The sequence below is a fragment of the Lipotes vexillifer genome, unplaced genomic scaffold (genome assembly GCF_000442215.2).
Source record: "Lipotes vexillifer unplaced genomic scaffold, Lipotes_vexillifer_v1.1 scaffold514, whole genome shotgun sequence".
Classification (NCBI taxonomy): Eukaryota; Metazoa; Chordata; class Mammalia; order Artiodactyla; family Lipotidae; genus Lipotes; species Lipotes vexillifer.
The window spans coordinates 923,663-929,974 of record NW_006789975.1 but is presented as its reverse complement, the minus strand read 5'-3'; positions in this window follow the sequence as shown (position 1 = coordinate 929,974).

The window sequence follows — 6,312 nt, the reverse complement described above, 5'->3', positions numbered from 1 at the left end:
CAAGTCTCGAGGCCAGCTTAGATTCAAAGGGTTGGGAAATGGACTCCCCATGTTGATGCCTAGAGTGACAAAGTCACATTGCAAAAGGGCACAGACCCAGGGAGGCAAAGAATCATGAGAGACCATTATTGAAACAATCTACTATACCCCATAACTTCTGTGTCCTTTCACTTTTTTCCCACCCAGCAACCTGGTTCCTTTGACCCTGATAATCACTAGAGGCTCAGCTCCTTCAAGAAGTCTTTGTGTAGGGACTTGCCTGATGTCCAGTAGCTAAGTCTCTGTGCTCCCAGTGCAGGGGGTCCAGGTTCGATCCCTGGTCAGGGAACAGGATACCACATGCTACAACCAAGACCCAGCACAGCCAAAAAAAAAAAAAAAAAAAAACTTTGTGGAAAATTCCAGCAATGGTCCACACCAACCCATATCCACTTTTATTCACTTATCCATTCATTTACTCAATCACCAAGCAGTTATTAAGATAATCACAGTCCTATGCTGAGCACCAGGGACCCAGGGTAATGCATAAGACCCAGTTCCTGACCTCAGAGGGTTTCTGGTTTAAAAGAGGAGACAGGGAATTAAACAGATCATAACACAGAATATTAAAAGTAATGCTAGAGAGGGCACAGGGCATCTGGGAGCACAGAAGGGCAGCCAACTCAGCCTTGGGGTGAGTTGAAAAAGCTTCTGAGGATGAGTAGAAATCTCTAGGTTGATAAGGGGAGCTGGAGCATGTATTAGGCAGAACTCTTGGTTGTAATGATAGAAAGTCAACTTAAACTGACTGACCCATAACTAAAAAGTCCCAAGAGTATTAGCTTCAGGCATGGTTCGATCCAGGTGCTCATTAAAAATCAGTCTCTTCTCATCTCTCAGCTCTGTTTTCCTCTGTGCTGACTTAATTATCAGGCAGACTATCCTTATGTGTTGGCAAAGATGGCTACTAACAGCTCCAGACTTATGATTCTGATTGCCCAGGTCTGGGCCACAGGTTCATCCCTGCAAACAGGGAGTAGGTTTAGTCTCTCAGAACCACAGGGTCTAAGAATGGAGCAGAGATATTACCCAAGTGAAAAGAGTAAAAGAAATGCTGATAAGCTGGCTAGACATCAGGTGTACTCCCAGGCAGGTGACTAAATTACAGTCCTCAGAGGTATCTTCCAGAGGGACACCTGGTAAGTTATGCTAAGACTTGGGAGCATGGGGGATCATTATCTCACCATGCTATGTCTTAGTTGTGTAAGTTTTGCAAGACTTTGCCTCTGAGTTTCTTCTGTTAAATTGAACCTTTCCAAGTAGTCTTGAGAGCTAAATGAAATATCAAACACAGGGGCTCAGGAAAAGTCATCCTATGCTCTTTGGCATTAATTCAAACAGAAGGTCCTGAGGCTTCTCTGGTGGTGCAGTAGTTAAGAATGCACCTGCCAATGCAGGGGACACAGGTTTGAGCCCTAGCCCAGGAAGATCCCACATGCCGTGGAGCAACTAAGCCCGTGAGCCACAACTACTGAGCCTAAGCTCTAGAGCCCGCAAGCCACAACTACTAAGCCCACGTGCCACAACTACTGAAGCCTGCATGCCTAGAGCCCGTGCACCACAACAAAAGAAGCCACAACAGTGAGAAGCCCGCGCACTGCAACGAAGAGTAGCCCCCGCTCGCCGCAACTAGAGAAAGCCCGCGCGCAGCAACAAAGACTCAATGCAGCCAAAATAAAACAAACAAACAAACAAACAAACAAACCGTAGGGTCCTGAGGCTGGTTTACTTTGTCCCACCAAAAAAAGGAGCTTTCTCCACCTAGTGGCTGGTGGGGTCATTGCACTATAGAGTTGACCCATTTACAGAACCATAAGGTTTCTTCAGGGTTTTGAAGCTCCGGAGGATGGACGAAGCGGCATTAATGGAGGACAACGAGACTGGGAGTGCCAGAGCAGGGCCGTGTCTGTCCTCTCTGTAATATGGGCTTGGCACAGGGCAGAGTAGGTGAGGTTGTTAGGTGGACAGATGGTGAGAGGGAGAAATTGTTTTTCCTATTCTTTTGACACTATTGACTGCCCATCAGAAGGCCTGGTTAGGGGTTGGAGCAGCTCATTTGACAGGGGCTGCTATGAGGGAAGGTCTTTCTTCTTTACCATCTCTGGGAAGAACCCCTGCCCATCACCACCTCTTTAGGACTTTGGCTGAGAACTGTGATTTCTTCCAATTTCTAGTTCACAAGAAAATACCTAGGCCTCAGGTCACATGAAGCTGGTGACAGGGCTCAGACCAATGCCCAGGGATCCAGAATCCCAGACCAGTGTCCTCCATGACATTCCTCCTGGCAGCTATATGGGTACATACACAGTTCTGTGTCTGCACTGAGGGGCAGTTGCATGCCAACACTTGCTGTGCATCCAGCTCTGAGCTAAGAGCTTTACCTGCACGATTCCATTTCATCTTCTCCTCAGGTGTCATTGGCTGCAGCACCTGGGGTGCCTGAGATAAGTTGAAGTTCCGTATCAGTGGAAGATGACTTCTTGCTGGAGCCCAGGGAAGAACTGCCTTTAGTCAACATGTTGCCTTTTTTCCTCCCTCAATCAGACTGAATTAGGTTCTGGCATTTCATAAATCACTGAGTCTTAATACAGGGGGCTGAGCCAGATGACATCTGCCTATAGACTTACCTTCCCAGGCCAATGATAGAAACAGTAGTCATCATTTACATAGCATCTCTCATGTGTCACTGTAATTGTTTCATATGTACCTATTCTTTTAATTCTCTCAATAACCCTATAAGGTAGGTAAGTACTAATGTTTTACCCTGAGGCACAGATCAACTAACCAAGATCACACAGCCCTGCAGTGGCAGAGCTGGGGTCTGAACCTTGGCTGCCTGCCCCATTCCAGAACCTGAGTTCTTTGCCACTGCACTGGGCTGCCTCTCCAGGGCTGATGCCTTTCCCTCTGTGAGAACTCCCTTGGGCACAGAACCGTGGGCAGGAGCTTCCTCTGATGTTTACCTTCTGGATTGTGTATTGTGGGTCTTGGGCCACACTGGAGAACATTCCAGCCTACAGAAATTCAAACCTGATCTCAGGGGTGCTCAGAGTAAGAGGAGCCCTGATATGAAGACAAGACCCTTGGATTCAAATTCCTGGGTGCCACCAGAATGGTCAAAATTAGAAAGATCAACAATACCGAGTGCTGACAAGGATGTGGAGCACAAACTCTCCTACATTGCAGGTGGAAATGTAAGTTGGTAGAACCACTTTGGAAAAGTATTCAGCATTATCTAGTCCAGCTAAACACATACCTACCCTATGATGCAGCAATTCCACTCCTGGGTATATGCGTGCACATGCACACCAAATGACGCATACAAAATTTTTTACAATAGCTTTATTTATAATAGTTCAAAACTAGAAACAACCTAATTGTCAATTAACAGTAGAGTGGATAAATTGTGGTATATTCATATAATGGCACACTATACAGCATGAAAGAAATGAACTTTTTTATTTCTTTGTTTTTTTTGGCTGCGCTGGGTCTTCATTGCCGTGCACGGGCTTTCTCTAGTTGCGGCGAGCGGGGGCTAGTCTTCATTGTGGTGTGCGGGCTTCTCGTTGTGGTGGCTTCTCTTGTTGCGGAGCACGGGCTCTAAGCACGTGGGCTTCAGTAGTTGTGGCACGTGGGCTCAGTAGTTGTGGCTCACGGGCCCTGGAGTGCAGGCTCAGTAATTGGGGCACACGGCCTTAGTTGCTCCACGGCATGTGGGATCTTCCCGGACCAGGGATCGAACCCGTGTCCCTTCATTGGCAGGCAGATTCTTAACCACTGCGCCACCAGGGAAGTCCCTGAAATGAACTTTAAAAAAAAAAAAATGAACTTCTGATACACACAACACGGATGAATCTCACAGACATAATATTGAGCAAAAGTGGATGTATGTATGAGTCCCTTTTTATAAAATTCAAGAGCAAGCAAAACTAATCTATGGTGACAGAGGTCAAGACAGTGTTTATTTCTGTGGGATACTGAATAGGAAGGGAAACAAGGCAACCTTCTGGGGAACTGACAATGTTTTATATCTTGATCTGGAGGGCGACTGCCCAGGTGTATACACTATACTCATCAAACTGTACTCTAAAAATTGGCTCACATTACTGAATGTATGCTGTATCTCAAAAAATTAAAGAAATGGTCAAGTAAAGATAAGCACTGAGTACGGCTGACAACAGTTATTTTTTCTCACCCACATCCACTCTTCTCCCCTAGTACAGAAGGAGCTCCACACTTCCTTCTTTTAGGGATGCACATCTCTCCCTCTTTCAGTCAATGTGTTTTAGGTGGAGGATACTCCTTCCCAGGCCCCAAATCAGAGCACCATTTCCCCTAGCTGCAGCGATTGGTTTAGGGATGGGAACAGATCCAAACCAGCTAATGAGTCAATTCCAGAATTTTTTGTTGGAACCAAGAGAAAGATGTTCTTTCCACTGCAGTTGCCAATCTATCAGGATATAAACCTGAAGCTGCCAGTGGCCATCTCCACCTTCTGGAGAAAGTCTGCCCCGGAAAGAGGCCACCCAGGAAAGCAGAGTGAGATTAAATTCCTCCTGATGACGGTGTCAGAACCTGAATCTAAGCCGTCCCTGTACAAGGATTTTTCATTAGGTGAATCAATAAATTTCCTTTTTTAGGTAACTGCTTTAAGTTTTTTTTTTTAATTAAAAATTTTTTTTGGCTGCGTTGGGTCTTCGTTGCTATGCGCGGGCTTTCTCTAGTTGTGGCGAGTGGGGGCTACTTGGTGTGGGACATTCTAATTCTGAAGATGATTTTGTCTGTGCTTTAAATTTTTCATCTCTTTTTCTTATTTTTCATGCAGTCTCTTAAGCCTTTCCTTTCTCTGTTCTGTGTACTCACAGACTTGCAGCAGCAGTGGGAGCTCTGTTAGAATTTGTTGTTTCTCTGCTCACTGGTCATTTGAAGTTTGTGGTATGTTTTGTCTCCTAATAATGCTGAAGGCATTGGTCATAGATGGTGTTATTTCTGGTCCTTGTTGGTCTTGTGGTTTTTTCTGGGATGATATGTGGAGAGATTCAGATTTAGGTGATTACCATTATCTTCTAGACCTTTCATTTTCAGCCATTCTGGGTCACTTTATTATAACACAGTCTCTTATATATAGCTTTGAGTTGAATTTTCTTAGATTCTGTTATATTCACTATATTGCTTCTTCTATATTCTTTGAGTTTTGGTGCTCTGCTTTTGGCCTATTTTTTGGTATATGTTTTTTGTTTTAGAGTTTATCTTTTATTTCTTTTATTTATTTTTGGCTGTGTTGGGTCTTTGTTGCTGCGCGTGGGCTTTCTCTAGTTGCAGCGAGTGGGGGCTATTCTTCGTTGCGGTGCACGGGCTTCTCATTGCGGTGGCTTCTCTTGTTGCGGAGCATGGGTTCTAGGCATGTGGGCTTCAGTAGTTGTGGTGCGCAGGCTCAGTAGTTGTGGCTCCTGGGCTCTAGAGCACAGGCTCAGTAGTTGCGGCGCATGGGCTTAGCTGCTCTGTGGCATGTGGGATATTCCTGGACCAGGGCTTGAACCAGTATCCCCTGCATTGACAGGCAGATTCTTAACCACTGCACCACCAGGATAGTCCTAAGTTTCTTACAGTTATAAATAGTGTCTAATATACCAGGAATCTTGGGTAAAATTATGAGAGGTGTGTGTGGGACTTGGAATATAGAATAACCATTGAGCCCTGTCCAGTCTGTTTTGTGGGTTCTGCTGTTGCCCCTGCTGAGTGGCTACTTGCTCTGTGAGACCATGGCCATGCCAGATGAGTGAGGCGGGCCCAGGGGTCATGTGGGAAGTACTCTGTCCTTGTCTGTAAAGGGCTCTTGACTAGAAATCTAGAGAACCAGATTCCACTACGTTGCTGATTCTTAGCAGCAAGATCTTGGGCAAATCAGTATACCTCTTTGAGCTTTGTTCCTTTCCTGTAAAATGGAACGTCATCACCTAGCTCAAAATGCTGTTATACAGATCAAATGCTAGTTTCCCAACTTCTTCAGTTTTTTCATACCTTTGGCTGAGTTAGTGCCTGCATCTTATGCATTCCCACAGCACCCTGTATAACCCTCTAATTATTGCCATAATCATCTTTAACAGTGTATGAGCTCCCCAGGGGCAAGAGAGTGTTCATTCCTGCATCCCCAGGCCAACAGGGCTGGGCACACAGCTGGCAGGGACTCCTGAATCCAGACTAAGAGGTCCTGGGACTTCCCTGGCTGTCCAGTGGTTACGACTACGCCCTTCCAATGCGGGGGGGGGGGGG